This window comes from Dipodomys spectabilis, unplaced genomic scaffold (genome assembly GCF_019054845.1).
Source record: "Dipodomys spectabilis isolate Male_0828 unplaced genomic scaffold, ASM1905484v1 ptg000042l, whole genome shotgun sequence".
In the NCBI taxonomy this organism is placed as follows: Eukaryota; Metazoa; Chordata; class Mammalia; order Rodentia; family Heteromyidae; genus Dipodomys; species Dipodomys spectabilis.
In genome coordinates, this window is record NW_024870719.1 from 5,190,911 (window position 1) to 5,208,858 (window position 17,948).

Below are 17,948 nucleotides of genomic sequence, written 5' to 3' on the forward strand. Positions count from 1 at the left end.
AACAAGAGCTGTATTTTTCCCAACAAATAGACATTTCAAAGGTCAATTGGGGAAAAAATGGACTCAGGTGTTGGTGACTAGCAGATTCACATAGTGATGTCAGGGATTGGGGAACATTTTCAGTCATCTCTAGCAGGTCTGAAGGAGGAGGCATTCATAAATAAAACACCATCTACACTGTCATAATAGCTGCCCTTTTAAGCCTACACTAAAGGCTTTCTTCCTTAATGTCTATTCCATACGTGTGCCTCATTTAGCCACTTAGCTTTTCTTTATGTGAAGCTGTATGATTCCCAGACATGATTTTCACTGGGAAATGAGTTTTATGCTGCTTTTCTCAAAAGACAAGTGTTTTTCAAATTGTTTTGGCTTTTGACCTTGGATTAAACACAGTCCCTGTTGCTGCCCAGCAGGAAGTCAATATAAATGCTCTTCCTGTCAGGTGAAGAGCAGCCTTTTGCATAACTGGCCTGGAACCAGATGGTTGGGTGACTTAGCACTCATCTAAATGTGTCAAAACCTTAAACCCAGTTATGCATCTATTAGGAAAAGACTCACAGATGCTCATTATTAATATTCATTTTTATTCTAATTTAGCAGTTCCAAGTAGAATTTAACATTTTGTCCAAAGGCAAGAGCTCAGGGCTACCAATGTGGAACATAATGACCCTAAAGAATCCTAGAAGGGAATTTTGTCTAGTTCTTCTGCTTTACCAAATGAACCAGCCAAGGTTCAGACTTAGAGCCAGGTAGGGCTCAAAGTTGTCTGGTGAGCTTGGTGTTCAATCTGAGGAGCCTACATTCTGGGACCTTAGGTTGCAAAACTTGAGATGAGGGGGTGGGTGGGAGGGCTTCATATTGTATAGTGTAGCTTACTCCATCACAACCTGGAGTCAGAGAATGTTAGAACTGCCAGAAGGCTAAAGTATTTTAAGTTAACATACCTAATCCTTAGAGGTAAAAACCAATGGCCAAAAAAGTAGGTGGCTTACCTGGGATTTCACATCTAGTTTAAGAATTATTCTCAAAAAGGTGAAGCCAAAAAATTGGTTAACTACTTGTAGAAAACTAAAGCTAGATCCTTATATATTACGCTGCACCAGAATCAACTCCAAAAGGATCAAGGACCTCGAATCCTCGAAGTCAAAGCAGACACTTTGAAAACATTACAGGATGGAATAGGAGAAACCCTAGGTCTCCTTGGCTCAGGACGAAATTTTCTGAATAGAGACCTGGAAACACAACAAATCAAAGAAAGGTTGGACAAATGGGAATGCATGAAGCTGCAGAGCTTTTGCATGGCAAAGGACATAGCTAGCAAGCTCAATAGAAAGCCCACGGATTGGGAGAAGATCTTCACTAGCCATACAACAGACAAGGGTCTCATATCTAAAATATACTTGGAACTCAAAAAATTAAATCCCCCAACAACAAATCCTCAAAGAAACAACTGCCCAATAAATAAGTGGGCTAAAGACTTAAAGAGAAACTTCTCTGAAGAAGAAAGAAGGATGGCCAATAGACACATGAAGAAATGTTCAACATCCCTAGCCATAAAAGAAATGCAAATCAAAACAACATTGAGATACCACCTCACTCCAGTTAGAATGGCAAAAATCAAGAACTCTAACAACAACAGATGCTGGAGGGGATGTGGATACAAGGGAACCTTACTTCATTGTTGGTGGGAATGTAAACTTGTTCAACCACTTTGGAAAGCAGTATGGAGGTTCCTCAAAAGACTTCACATAGAGCTCCCCTATGACCCAGCAATCCCACCTTTGGGCATTTACCCAAATGTTTACAAACAAGACCACACTAAAGCTACCAGCACAACTATGTTTATTGCAGCATTATTTACTATAGCTAAGATATGGAACCAAGCCAGATGCCCCTCAGTAATGAATGGATCAAGAAAATGTGGTATATATACACAATGGAATTCTATGCCTCCATCAGAAAGAATGACATTGCCCCATTTGTTAGGAAATGGAAAGACTTGGAAAAAATTATATTAAGCGAAGTAAGCCAGGCCCAAAGAAACATAGGTCCCATGGTTTCCCTTATTTGCAATATCTAGTATATGTATGAGTCAAGCGGAAAAGGTCAGATAATGTGATGTTAGGAAAATGAACCCTTAGATATGTATTTTAATCTTTCTTTCTTTTATGCATGTGTTTCTAAGGCATTTATAAGATTATCTCTTTGTTGCTTTGTATGTCCCTCCCCCACAGTATAACCCCTGCTTTCACTATATTTGATGTCAGTATAACTTGTGGAGGAGATGGGGAAAAACAAATCTTTTAAGGATACAGGTGGACCTGTTGCAACAATGAGAAGTACAAGTTGTCATGTCTAAAAAGAGCTTTACCATGTCGGTGCTGGGGGCGGGGGGGGGGGGGGGGGGGGGGGGGGGGGGGGGGGAGATATGGGGGGAGAAGGATTGGGACTGGGGGGGGGAGGGGGGAGGCTGGGAAGGGATGTGAAGGGTAAACAAAGGAGGAGGCTGCAATGCTTGGTAAGAAATGTACACATTAGGGCTAGGAAGGTGGCTCAGTGGTAGAGCGCTTGCCTTGCATGCATGAGGCCCTGGGTTCGATTCCCCAGCACCACATAGGCAAAAAGAAAAAAGCCGGAAGTGGCGCTGTGGCTTAAGTGGTAGAGTGCTAGCCTTGAGCTGAAGAGCTGAGGGACAACGCCCAGGCCTAGAATTCAGGCTCCACGACCGGACCCAAAAAATAAAGAAAGAAAGAAAGAAATATACGCATTATCCGGCCCATGTAATTGTAACCCCTCTGTACAGTATGTTCACAAAAAATAAAATAGAATTAAATATAAAAAAATAAAATTAAATAAATGGAACCATGTGCTTTGTAAAAAAAAAAAAAAAGGTGAAGCCAAGAATAAACCACTGCACCCAATAGTGGTAAGGATACATGGTGACACTGGTATACCAGGCTCTCTTCCCTACCCTGTCTTCATTCACAATAGTTTGGGAATCATTTTTGATTAACAGTTAATCTAATGAACACCTGGTTTCATTTAGTCAGCAGACACTAGATCAATACAACTTTAAATTTTAAATATAATAATATTTACCTTGAAGGGACTTTCAGAATATTTGCATTATATTCCTCTCTGTTTCTATGGGTGTTTCTCATGATAAAGATTTATAATTAGTTTACAAGCTAGAAAGAAGTCAAATCCTCCCAGGAGTACTTTTATGTTTCTACTGACAAGATAACGACTCATGGGGGAGGTTGTGCCCTTTAGTTAAGTTTTCATTAGAAACATTCCTTGGGCTTTGAAGTTTTCACTACAGTTCAGTTTGGCCCAGAGAGGCTGGATTTGCTGGATTAGCAGAATTTTACAATTCATTTTGTGTCTCAGCAAATTCATCTGACTGTATTCTTGGGACTAGAAGACTTAGCAGCTCTTTTCTGGTTGTTTCTCAAAGCTTTGTAAATATTTCATAAGGTATGCATAAATAAATATGTACAATGCAGTTAGCCAACATGTACTAAATACTTTTCTCTATACAGACACTAAGCAAATTATGCTACACTGATTACTGACCATTACTGCAAAAGTTTTACACGTGAAGCAAAGAAGGTCACTGGCGATTAAGTGATAAAACTTCATAGCTAGTTGATGTCAGAAGTGGACTGCCAAGCCCAAAACCTTTATGCTATACTATTCTCTTTTTGTATAAAGCATGGATTTCTTATTTATATCCAGACAGCGTTCTTCTCTGAAGCAGTTTCTCAACCTCTAAATGGTCATTAAAAAAATCACTTAATTTTCACCAGTGGAAGTAAGTACTACACTCACTTGCCTATTGTGTCCAGGTTCTACAACTATCAAGGAAAAGCTCAAATTCAGCTTTTGACAAAAGTCATTAGCTTTAGTGTTTTCATCAGTTTTCTAGACTCAAAGACCTACTACAAAAGAATTAACCTTTCAAACATCTAAAGATCTAATATCAATCCTTTGAAATCTTTTCCACCAAACCGAAAAAGAAATATTCCCAAATTTTGATTATGAGACCAATATTGCCTTGATACCAAAGCCAGGCAAGAATATCGAAGATGAAGAAAATGACAAGTAAATATGCTTGATAAACAAAGATGCAAAAACTACTAGCAAACTGAATTCAACAGCATAATAATAATAAAAAAAAAACTCATTGACTATGGTCAGGTGGGATTTAGCCTAGGGACTCAGGAATGGTTTGGCATACAAAAAATATAAACAATAAATGTGTTAATACCCATATTAGCAAGATGAAGAATTAGTCCCATGTGATTAGAAAGGATCACAGGAATCAGGAGTGTGGAACCTTTCTTCTGCTAAGGACCATGTAGATATTCAAACATCATTATGGGACATACAGAATTACCAATACAGGCAGTCAGGCTGCAGGTACTGATAAGAAGTGTACCTGTCTATCTCATCAGATACCAAATATTCTCAAGAGCCTTACACAGTCTTCACCCCTCTGAAGGCAGTAAAGCCTCTAACAAAATTCAAATCATTTGATGAGTTGAAAATACACATTTTTTTTTTGTATTACTGAGGTTTGAATATAGGGCCTTGGGCTTGCTAGCAGAAGCTTTACCACTGGGGCCATACCTCAGAAACTCTCAAGAAATTATTAATAGAAATGGGTCATATATCCCAATACAATAAAAGCCATATACTTCAAACCCACAGATAACACTATACCATAAAGGTTGAAACTTTTGTACTAGGGTCAGGAGCAAAAAATGTCCATGCTTGCTCCTTCTACTCAATAAAATGAGAAGTCCTGACTAACACAAGTAGGCAAGAGAAAGAAATGTTATGTGAATTGGAAAGGAAAATAGTCAATAGCCTGTTTGCAAACAGTATGTCTGTTTGCCAAGTATCACCACATACATTTGCGTGCACACACGCGCGCGCGCACACACACACACACACACACATTAATCTATCTATATCTACCTATCTACATCTGTCTATCTACATCTACCTATCTCTATCTATCTATCTATCTGTCTGTCTGTCTGTCTGTCTGTCTGTCTGTCTGTCTATCTATCTATCTATCTATCTACCTATCTATATCTTAACTTCTCAAAGGAAAAAAGTAAAAGCAACAAATTCAGGAAGGCTATACGATACAAAAATCAGTTACCTTCCATGTGGTAACAATAAATTGTCAAAATAATTAATCTACCACACATACAAAGATGACTATCAGTTATTCTCAACCTTTTCCAAAAAGTTAAGATGAAGGGAATACCTGAACCAGACAGGAGATTAATTGAAAAACAAATCACACACTAGTATCATTGATAAAACATAGATGCAAAAGCTTCCATAAAAATTCCAAGTTATAAAACACTTAGAAAAAATTTAACTAAGGAAAAGAAATATCTATACACTGAAAAACAGAAAACATGTAGAAAAGAAATTGAAGATGAAACTTTGGATATCCAAAATATTGTATTCATACAATCAACAGCAAACAATTTGATTTTTAAAATGGAAAAAGAACCTGAATAGATATTTCTCAAAAGAAGTACAAGTGGCCCACAGGGATGTGTACAGATCTGGACATCACTAGCCACCAGAGAAAATGCAAATAAAAACTACAAGGAGATATCACAGGTCACTTGTGAGAATGGCAAGTGATATAAACCATACTGAGAAAGACAAACATCCTACCTTCTCTCTCATATGCAAATTATGACATGAGCGTTAAACAAGGAGAAGGGTTGTGAGCCAGTAGGAAAAAGTAGGTGAAAGGGAGGGTAAAGAAGTTACGTGATTTATTGCAGAATTATTCACAATACCCAAGATATGGGGGAAAAAAATGGAAGGATCTTTGACAGAAGAACAGATAAAGCAATTTAGATAAATATACAATAGAATATAATTCAGGCTTCAAAAACAGGAAAGTTTAGCCATTTTCAACAACATGGATGATTCTAGACATTGTGCTATGTAAGATAAGTAGAATAAGACAGGCACTAAAAAGCGTAATATTGCTTAGATATGGAATCTAAATCATTAGAATAAGAAATAGAAATAGTGGCAAGGGTGAAGGAAATCAGGAGATACTGATCAAAATTAATGACCAAATTTTCAGTAATATGTTCAATAAGATTTAGAGATGTATGTAGAATATAATATGATAACTAAACTTAATATTAATACATTTTATTCTCGAAATTTACCAAGAGATTTAAGGGCTAGATTTAAGCTAGATTTAAGGGTTCTCAACTTTCCCACCAGAAAAAATAAGTATGTGAAATGACAGATATATTAACTAGCCTGATTGTTGGAATCATTCCAAAAGGTATATCTAATATAAAAAAACACCATGTTGTACACTTCAAATATCTACAATATGAATATTCTTCAATAACAAAGAAGTCAATTTCACAGAAGACATCATTCTGAACTGAGGGGAAACATAGATTTCCCTTTTACTTTTTATAATATTTTCTTGTTTGTTTGTTTTTGTCAGTCTTGGGGCTTGAACTCTGGGCCTGGGCACTGTTCCTCAGCTATTGAGCTCAAAGTTACTGCTCTACCATTTGAGCCACAGCACCATTTCTGGTTTTCTGATGGTTAATTGGAGATAAGAGTCTCACGGACTTTCCTGCCCAGGCTAGCTTTGAACCATGATCCTCAGATCTCAGCTTCCTGAGTAGCTAGGATTACAGGTGTGAGCTACTGGCACCCAGCTATATTCTTTCTTTAAAAATGAATCTATTAGTCTTTGTCATCATGAGTGGCTCCTTGTCATGAAATTTTCCTATATACAGAAACAACACTCCTGATGCTTCTTTGAATAATACCTCTAACATCATTGATCAAGAGACATTATATTCATAAACTGCTTTGTTAAATGGTAACTCCTTTGTATGCTACTTAACAATAACAAAATAAATAAATAAAAAATTCTCAAGGAATCAGTCTATTCTGGTTAATTGTGTTTTGTGGATCTAGATATTGTTAATGATTGGGGAAATAAATAAGAAAGTGGGGTCATTGGAGGAAAGGAGATGTGTTAGTATTCTTTTTTCATAGATTTCAGTTTATTTTGTATTTACAGAATTATGATACTATGCCACAATGTATAAAGTGAAAATAACCCCACATTGTCTGTTGTGGAATAGAACTATATTGTTCAATTCCCCTATCCAATAAAGAAAAAAGTATGGTATAGTTAAGGTGGCATCTACAGAAATGTAACTGGTAAAATGAGATTCTAACAAGGTACTGTAGCCCATTTGTGCACAGGACATGAACACTTCCCCTCACAACTTCTACAACTCTATAAGCACCTACCTCTTGCTTGAGTCCATCATGGTAGCATTAATTCCATCCCCAAGCTCACAAAGTTAATTGGCAAACAGTTCAGACCTAATACGTGCTTGGTTACATAAAGAAACACAAACAAATTAAATTTTATTTTATCTCATTCTTTTAATGAAGTTTATGCTCATAAAACAACAATAATAATGAACAATAAAACTACCCAATCTTACTAGGTTATTTCTCTTCCGGGAAAGCAGAATGTGACTTATTTTCTAATGCTAAATTTCTTGAAATATGGAAACAAATAAAATAATTACATACTTTTTTTTTTTACATTTTCTCTACCACTCACTTTATATTATGAATGCAAAATGAAATGAATGTCCCTCCTCCCAGCATCTCCTTGGGTCTGACACAAGGTCAAATTCATTTCATATTGCATGAATGTTCAGGAGAAAAGTAGTTCTGTAGCTCATAGTTCCTGACACAAAGGTTAAATCTAGTGTCCCAAATCACGTAGCAGGAAAATAGGCTGGAATCCTCTAGCAGTAATCCTTCTCAACCATTATTTCCTGAGAGATTTTAAGTTGTCCAGAAGTCATGTTTAATTTCCTGTCATAATCATCATTTTTATTTCCATATTTATTCTCCATTCTGAAAGATAGTATTCTTGACTTTTAGCACAGGCTCTCTTTTTAAATGTCTTATTAAACATTAGGGCTATCTTTTAACGGATATGTAAAATGGTCTTAAGTACAAGTTATTTTAATGTTTGTAGTCACATTTAATTTTATGGGGCAGCAAATTCTAGCTCCTGTGAGAAGTCCTTCATTTATTACTTGTTAGTGATAAAGCTGCTAAAGGAGAAAATAAGGTTGAATGTTAAAGATGATCAATTATAGTTATTTTCTATTGAAATTGCAAAATGTGCCCACTAAACTCCCTGATTCCTTGGAGTAAACAGTTTTAATATCATGACCCCAGTTCTGTATAAGCCTTGTCAGAAAAAACCTGTGACTTACTGACATCTGAAATCTACAATTAAACCTACAGTTTTTGAAGTGAGTGTTTTCCAAACTTGATTGATTTTTCAGTCTCGGGATCTCTTGACCCCATCTGAGATACGCTGAATTGGATTTTTTTCAGGGGAGGGATTTGAGAAAGCATATTTTTCACTAGGGTTCTGGAGCTTACTTTGTCAAGTTTGAGAAGCTCTGTTTTGATTATAATTTCTGTTCTGTGATGGGACACTTCTGAGGCAAATGGAAACATTTAAACTTTTTAATGAGTTATTTAGATCTGCACCTATGTGATCTTATCCCAAGAACAATCTGAAGCAAGAACCACAATGTCACGGCTCAGCAGTGGGCTTTGGATGTCAGAGTGAAACCAAACTTCTTTGCAGGGAATATCCTCCTGGCTCCTTTGCACTAGACTGCTGCCAAAAGTAGAAAAGACTGGGTTGATTAAATCCTGGGTATTTTTTGTTGTAGCTTATCATAGATATTCTTTTTCTTTTTTTTTTTGAAAAGAGTAATCAGAATACTCTAACTTTTATACATGTTTTAATGCACCAAGGGTATGACAATCATACTATTCAGGTGCCTTATGCTCTAATGAATATTTTCCTTATTTTTTAAAATCACAATGCAAAATAGGTTTTAGTGTATGCTGAAGTATCATTTTCTTTTTCAATATTTTTTTTTGGGGGGGTCCGGTCGTGGGGCCTGAACACTGGGCCTGGGCGCTGTCCCTCAGCTCTTCAGCTCAAGGCTAGTGCTCTACCACTTGAGCCACAGCACACTTGTGGCTTTTTTCTTTTTTGCTTCTGTGGTGCTGAGGAATCAAACCCAGGGTCTCATGCATGCAAGGCAAGTGCTCTACCACTGAGCCACCTTCCCAGCCCATCAGTATTTATTTTTAAGTAGTCGTACAAAGGGGTTTCAGTTACACAAATCAGATTATGGGTATGATGCATCTTGATCAGCATCACCCCTTCCTTTATTCTCCCTCACCTCTTCCCATTCCATCCATACCCTCAAGCTATTGCAGTTCAAGTGTTGCATAATGTACATTAAATATAATGACTGTGTTTGGTCACTCTTCTTCTCTCCATGTGAGTGCTATATCACTTTCTAAATTTGTATTGTCTTATACAGAATTGTACTTTCCTTTAGTGGTTGTGGCAATCCAAGTCTTGGCTTCTTTTAGACTAGCTCTAGGAACCTGCTAATGCTAGAAGGAAAGAATGAAGATATGGCAGAGAAGCTAGCAAAGCCATTTCTAAATACAACTGCATTCCTGAAGAATCAGACAAACACATCTGTTCCGCTTAAAAGATCATCTCCATCATAATTGGACTTTTTATAATATGATCAAATTACAATTACTTGCACGTGCTAGGTAAGAGCTTCATTTTGAAATGTTTTATTATGCTACATTAAAATTTATGATCCAAACATGTTATTTAATTTTAGCTAATTACATATAAACATAAGAACTGGAGTAGAGCACAAAATAATTTGAGTATATTTCTCCTACTCCAACCTAACTCTTCTTTAAATTATAAAGACTTTGTTCTTTGTATATTTTTGTGGTTTAGTCTTTATTTTATGATTGATATCAGTCACATAAGATTTTAAATAATATCAAATTATGAGCTTAAGTATAAATTAAGGTCATTGAAATAACCTGAAACAACATATTCAAAAGTAGAAAAATGGGTGGATAGATACATATTTAGATGAATGTTAAACAAAGGAGATATACAATCACTTTATATTTTATAAAGATCTCAGTCTACTGTTGATATAGAAAATGGACTCAAAAGAGACCAGAGGAGCAATAGTAACAGAAAGACTTGAGGAAATAGGAAAGTATCTAGTACAATTCATGGCAGAGGTTCAATTCAAGGAAGAGGAGCTCACAGTACCCTCTTTGCTAGATAATCTCTCTCTATACTCTACAAGCTGTAAGGACTATTATTTGCATTTTGCAGCAATCACGAGATTGTGCAACCTCACACAACTGATTAGTGATGTGTAGAGAGGACTTAACACAGGTGTCTCAGACTCTAAAATCAAACGACTGTGTATACGTGTGTTTGTATATTTTAATCTTATGCACATCATTTAGTATTTTAATTAAATGCCACAAATTGTAAAAGCTGCCTGGCAATACTGGCAACAAATAAAATTATTATATTAGCAAACAAAAGAAGAATTGGACTACTTTATATCATAAAACTTGAAACTGACTCTAGCACAAATAAGAAAATTATAATATCAAATGTTAATATTAACCTGAGCTTGTCAGCTGTTTGTATGAATCAGTAAATAGGTAATGCTAAATAAAATCTGTCTGAATATCTAAAGCAGAATACTTGTAAAGACACTTTGTCTTAAAGTAAAATTACAGTAGGTGTGAACTTAATATATTTAAGAAAAATTCCATCCCTACCTGAAGGAAGTAGCTGAGAAGCACCTATTGCACCATTGATTTCCTTGCTTTATAAAATTCTATGAGTGATGCCCTTTGCTGAGCAGATTTATATTATGGTAATATCATTATTTTTATCATGGGTATAGTTATTCAAAGTTAGTCTTTCAGTCATGACTAATTTTGTACTATGGTGACTCATATGTCTCAACATTAAATAAAGAAACATGTACTTTAGATTTTTAAAGGTAACTAAAGCTTAAGAGCGCTTAGTTAACTTTTAGTTACATTCTTATTTCTTTGGGTATAGTAAACTATATACTATAGGGACCAAGCATGAAATAATTTTTGTTTTGTTCCAGTTCTGGGACTTGAACCCAGGGCCTGACTGCTGTCCTTGAGCTTCTTTACTCAAGTTAACACTCTACTACTTGAGCCACAGCTTCTCTTTTAACTTTTTGGGTGGTTAATTGGAGATAAGAGTTTCACAAAGTCAAATGCAGTGACAACAGGGGATAAACCATGGGGCAGGGGAAGAACGAAAGAAAAGAGAAATAACTTCACATAGTACATTGATTCTGGTACCCTGTATATATGCTTATCTAAATTAGGGAAGGGAAGGGGAAAAACATAATGGTGAGACAAAATACAAAGGGCAAACCAGAGCAACAGTGAATTTCACAAGACAGTGGGTTGAAAATGAACTGTACAACTTGGGGAGGGGGAGGGAATAGGGATGAGGAAAAGAAGGAGAAAAACAACGGAGAAGGTAATAATGTTCGACAAGAAAGGTACTCACTACCTTATATATGTAACTGTACCCCTCTGTTCATCACCTTGACAATAAAAGTAAATTTTTTAAAAAAAAGAGTCTCAGACTTTCCTGCCCAACTAGTACCTAGGCTCTTCAGTACATAGGATTACTGGCATGAGTTTGCAGTGCCTGGTGATGTCTTTATTACAAAGGAAACGTGTGATCTGTGACAGAGACAGAGATTTCTGTCCTGCTTCCCTCTGGACTGATCTTTCTTGCTCTCCATTCAACACATGAGAATTTCCAAACAAAAGATACTGATTTCCACCCTAGTGGAAATAAATATACATGAGGAGTGATGCATGATGGCTCAGTCTCTCACAGATTCACAGAAGAAGCAGGATAACTTCTGGCTTCTATGTCTCTAAGGGTGGAGATAGATTATCAAGTAGCTCATACCCATCAAGGACTCCCTGTCATTTAGTAGCCTCTCAAGTCCACAGGCAGAAGACTTTCTGGACGCCTGGAGTCCAGCTCTGCAGCACTGAAGGCCTTGAATGTCTTTCTGTTTGGGACCATCAGTGGTCAACTCAACCTCTGAACTGAAAAAAACTCTAACTATAAAAATGCTCAGTCTTTCTTCTTTCTGTTGAATATGCTCATGCACCACATTATGATGTTTCCATCAGCTATGTACCACATATATGATGGTGGTGTCATAAAATCATTATAAGGAGCTAAATTCCAGTCCCCTGGTGATCTCATAGCCATGGTATGTTTACATATACCAATACTTACCATTGTGTTAAAATTACCTATGATTGTCAGTACAGAAGCGCATGCTATACTTTTGTACTTCGGGAGCCAACAGCTATACTTACAGAGCCTAGTTTTATGCCATCTCTGTTGTAAAGGAATTCCTATCTGTAATTCTATTTAATTACATGGATTTGGGTAAAATTCCAGTTCTGTCACTTATTTGATTTTTCTCCTATCACAAGTGACTCAAATACTCTTGTATAACATAGAGAGAATAACACCCACCTGCCTCATTTGGCTCACTAGATTCTGGCTGTCATACAACTCGCACAACATAAAGGTTCCATGAATATTAACTTATATTTTAGCACAGAGATAATATCTCCCCAGACAAGCTAGCCATTCTTATATTTAATTTTGTGTTTAAATTTCAGAAGGATTTTGTGATTCATCAAAGGTGATTATCATGAAGATTTTAGAATGTATCTTGCAACAGATGAAAATCAATAGATGAAGTGCAATGGCTTTCATAGTGGGGGATATTTTTAGAAATGAATATCAAGCAGTTGCTAAACTGACATCTGCTGCACAATAAATATCAGTAGAATTAAGAATATTATGAGTATTTACTTAAGTCTATTTTGAATAATATGGCCTCTCTATACCAATATGAGTTTTCAGAATAAGGTTGGTAAGACTTTGCATGTTCACATTATTAAATAGGAAAGTAGCAATTTTACATCTGCAGACAGCTCTGCAGTTCCAGGTTAGGGTTTCCCCTAACAGATTCATGAATGGAATCTATTGTTCAATAATTCAGTTCATTCCACTCCATTTTGGAATAATTTCTTTGGATTGCTTAATAATCCAGCAAACCTGTGCTTATCCAAGACTAGCAAACTTGCTTGTGGAAGAGTAGTGAAGTTTCCAAGATAATGTAGATTTCTCTACTCCAATAATCAAATCCAGGGTCTTTCTTACTCAAAGATCAGACAGATGGTTGTTGGGGAAGGCTGAGGCTAACATAGCATTCATTCATTCCACTTATTTAAGGTTATCGGGTTAAAGAAGCTCAGTTTGACCATCCTTACCTGTTTGTGCAGTCCTACGCTAAATTTAATTTCTGAGAATTTGGCTCTCATATTTCTAGCCCTCACAAAATAGAGGGACAGTCACATTGTTTTTATTCAGCTGGCTCTTTCTTTCATACTACTTGCATTTACTGCATCCTCACCCACATATCAACCAGGAACTCTTTTTCTGTTGCTCTCAAAACTCATTGCCTTTCCATTCTGTTGTAGAATCCACTTTCAGTTTCAACCCTCCCAATTGCAACATTTTCTCCTTTATCTTACTTACTGACTCTTCTCCGTCTTACCTTATGACTTGTTTGTGAGATGGACAATTGAAGGATGCTGGGAAAGATAAAGACAAAAAAAATGAAGCCTCTCTAACATGTCATCTTCAGAAAAAATGTCCAACAGAAACTCAATGATGTCATTTCCTCCCTTTCTCCACTTTGTCATTCTTGGAGCCCAGGCTTTACCCAACTTCAGCATGTCCTTCCTGCTATGCCCTTAGATTCCCTTGTGCATTTAATTCCTTTCTCGATGTTCTTGTCCCAGGTAGATAGAGTAGGTGCAAGGTCACATCTCACATTGTGAAATAGACAGGCTCCAGGTATCTCAGCTTACAGAATGCAGGATTCATTCACATCTAAAACACTGCTAAATATAAGTGCTCAGCACTTAGTCATACAATAGGCTAAGTCCTACTGAAGGCATCAGTGCGGTGCATGGGAAAGGTAAAGAGCTCATTTCTCTAACTACAAAATGTTGCAATCAGAATATATAAATGATTTTTTGATTAGAGAAATGTTGCATCACTTTGAAAAGTCAGTATGTTATCTCAAATCATGTTACTATCTTTGCATAATTTTAGTGCTTCTTTTTTTGTACCTTCTGGTAGTATTTAATTTATATTATGGTTTAATTTTTTTAATGCTCAAAAGTGTTTCTGTGGGTAGACCTCATGACCTTACTTTACATAAAACATTATCTACTTGGAAAAAATTCATTCTGAGCTTCTAATCAATTTTTTGACTTTCAAATATCCAAAAAGTTTAAGACTGTCTCTTAATATTCTCTTTTCCAAGTAAATGACATGTTATTATTCCAAAAAAGCAACTTTAACTAATTTTGAAAGTCTTAAGTTGAATGGTTACTCATAATAAGAAACAACTATGTACTTAAGACTAATTAATAAAAAATTCCTATCTTTAACCTATATCACATGTATTATCATTATACCTGCATATATAATTGGAATTATACTATTCTCATCCAAAAGAAAATATCCTCTTTCATAACTAATGCTCTAAAAGTTCAATTTGAAAACACACTGCACTTTCATGGATTTTGTTTTATAAAATATTTTCTTTTTTAAATTTTTTTAATTCTTTTTAATTGTGAAAATACTGTACAGATGGGTTAAAATTACATGGGCAAGATAATGAATACATTTATTATCTAGCATTGTAGCCTCCTCCTTTGTTTCCCTTTCCCATCTCTTCCCATCCTCCCCCCCTATAAAATATTTTCTAACATAATTGGAAATATGTTATTTTACTCAACCCCACAGTTAGAAAGGATCAGTTTATATAAATGAGGATGGAGGAGAAACATTTGATTTTATATTTTCCAATGAGTATGACTGGCATGAAATCATCTTTCAGTCATTATGTCTCAGATAGTGAAGGGAGGCCTAAGGGTCCAACATTCTTGACCTAGGAAAACAGCAGAGGTGATACTTGTGAGCCAGCATGGGTGCTATGGTGATGAAAACTACCTTAATCTGCTCCTTCTACCTCAGAAGAATGGCCAACAGTATTTCAGGTTCCAAGAACTCCCCATCAATTCCTGGCAGAGAATATGTAAGACATGAAAATGCTATAATATGTTACAGCCACATTTATTATGTGAAAATTGATGCAATTATTTAACAAAACTTTTTTCAGGTTTGAGTGCCAAAGTCACTTTTTATAATTTTTTCCTTCATAGCGAAGATGTACAGATCAAAGTAAAGTAATACTTCTTTTAAGAATTGAGTTATTAGCTGGGCGCTGGTGGCTCACGCCTGTAATCCTAGCTACTCAGGAGGCTGAGATCTGAGGATCGCGGTTCAAAGCCAGCCCAGGCAGGAGAGACCGTGAGACTCCGGATCTCCAATAAACCACCAGAAAACCAGAAGTGGCGCTGTAGCTCAAGTGGTAGAGCGCTTGCCTTGAGCTGAAGAGCTGAGGGACAGCGCCCAGGCCCAGAGTTCAAGCCCCACGACCGACAAAAAAAAAAAAAGAATTGAGTTACTTTCTTATCACACACATTTGTGGTAGATAATGGAAGAGTTCATGTTTCCTTTCTGATTGCTTGCTCATGGTTGCCCACATCTAATGTATTTATATGTTAATGGTTCTAGAAGCTTGCTATATAGTGGATAAATTCCCTCAGAAATTACACACTATTTTAAATTCAGAGCCTGAAGTCTTCTGCTAGACTCCATCCTGTACAATCCTATGACCAATTTAGATCTAAAAGAGAGTTGGCTTCATTATAATACACTTATCTCATTAAACTATCATCTTTAACATTATAGGTTTCTTCACTACAAAAATACAAAACTAGTAGGGATATGTGTGAGAAAGGACATACTTCCCACGAGCCTCATGGTGGTAATATATGCACCACTGATTTTGTTGGGTGTCAGATTTTTAGATCTAGAACAAAATTGAGAATTAAAAAATGGGCAAAAGTCACTTTGTAGAGGAGATACAAATTTGCCTCACTCAGTCACATTACCACACTTTGTACTGAGTGCCTATGTGTCAGGATTGTAACAAAACTAGGTACAAGAATTTGTCCTTGAAAGCCTCTGAGAGTTAACTGGGCAGATATATGGGAACAAATAGTTCTGATCAAATATTGATGTTGCTCAATAAAAACTGTGTATAAATTGAAGAGCACATAAGAGTAGTAGTTAATTAGGCCCTAGGAAATCATCTCAGAGGAGAAATTTAAATGAATTTAAATGAAACTTAACTGATGAGTGAGCATTTGAAAGTCAGGGTAGTGACAGTTGAAATTTCAAAACCCAGCATGGATGTAATACATTGTGTTATGCTCAGAGAGGGGCAGAGGCTCCGTGGCTTGGGTTTTATGTGATTGTATGGAACAGAAATTTTTTTTTGCTGTGGTAAATAAAGATGAATATTCTCTTCTAAGAAATTTCTCATTCATTCGCCAAAATTTCACTGATGGGGTTCTTACAGCAGAGCCCTGTCTCATGTATGAGAAAGTAGATCTGCTTCCTGTCCCTTAAGATTTCCATTTAGATAAGGAGACATTATGTGATGCATGGATGGATCAGCTTGGGTCAGGGGCAGGAGTATTCAGAATGTTATTATTGTTGTTATTCAGGAGCAACACTAATAGCCCTGAGTGATGAACTATAGGAAAATACAGCTGAACTCACCTCCTGAACTCTTAGTCTGGCCTCTTCTCACTGTTCACTGTGATTATTCACATTCATCCTATTCTCTGAGTCATCAACAAGAATTACATCATAGAATTTCCTAATCAGAACAGAACTCAGAGGTCATTGTGTCCTCTCCATCCCAAATCACAGTGGAAAACTAAGATCTAGTTTCCCCTTTTCTGCTCAAAGTCAAGTGAATTTCAGTACTTGTGAGACCATTAGTTTGCTTTTACTTTATACAGCTCAGAGGGTATAAATGTCGCCATATGCTGCACTAAAATCTGCCTCCCAGCTAACTTCCACAGGGAATTTCTGAGAAGAAGGAATAAAACTGTTATCTTCTACACCTCTTGCACTGGAATTGCATTTGATACTAAAGAAAGAAACAGAAAAAAGATACAATTTATAATATAATATAATTTAGTTAATAATGTGTGTGTTTATATGTATGTATATGTATGTATGCATGTATGTATATAGAGAGTCTTGTTATATTGTCCATATTGGTGCTAAACTCAGGTTCCACCTACCTCAGTCCCCTGAATAGCTGCCATTTCAAGCATGAGTCTCCATTCCTAGCTCTCTTTCATGTGTCTTAACAACCTTCTATTATTATCTTGTTATTCGGGACTATGCGATCTTATGCCCTGTAAACAACTTCTGCTTCTACTTCTTCTCCTTTTTGGTAGTATTTGAGTTTGAACTCAGGGCCCCATGCTTGCTAGGCAACTGCTTTACCAATAAGCTAGTCCCTCAGCCTGTAAACCACTTCTGTGGACCAGTATGGTTCTACAGCTGATGATTCAGACACTTAATTAATTCTTGAATCTTATGTAAAGTGTCAAACATTGAGCAGAATTAGACTATTCTTATCCAAAATAAAATATCCTCTTTTATAACTAACACTCTAAAAGTTCAATTTGAAAACATACTGCACTTTAATGGATTTTGTTTTATAAAATATTTTTTAGCAAATTAGAACTATGTTATTTTACTTCACCCCACAGTTAGAAAGGATCAGTTTATATACATGAGGATGGAGGAGAAACATTTGATTTTATATTTCCCAATTAGTATGACTGGCATGAAATCATCTTTCCTTCATTGTGTCTCAGATAGTGAAGAGAGGCCCAAAGGCACAACATTCTTGACCCAGGAA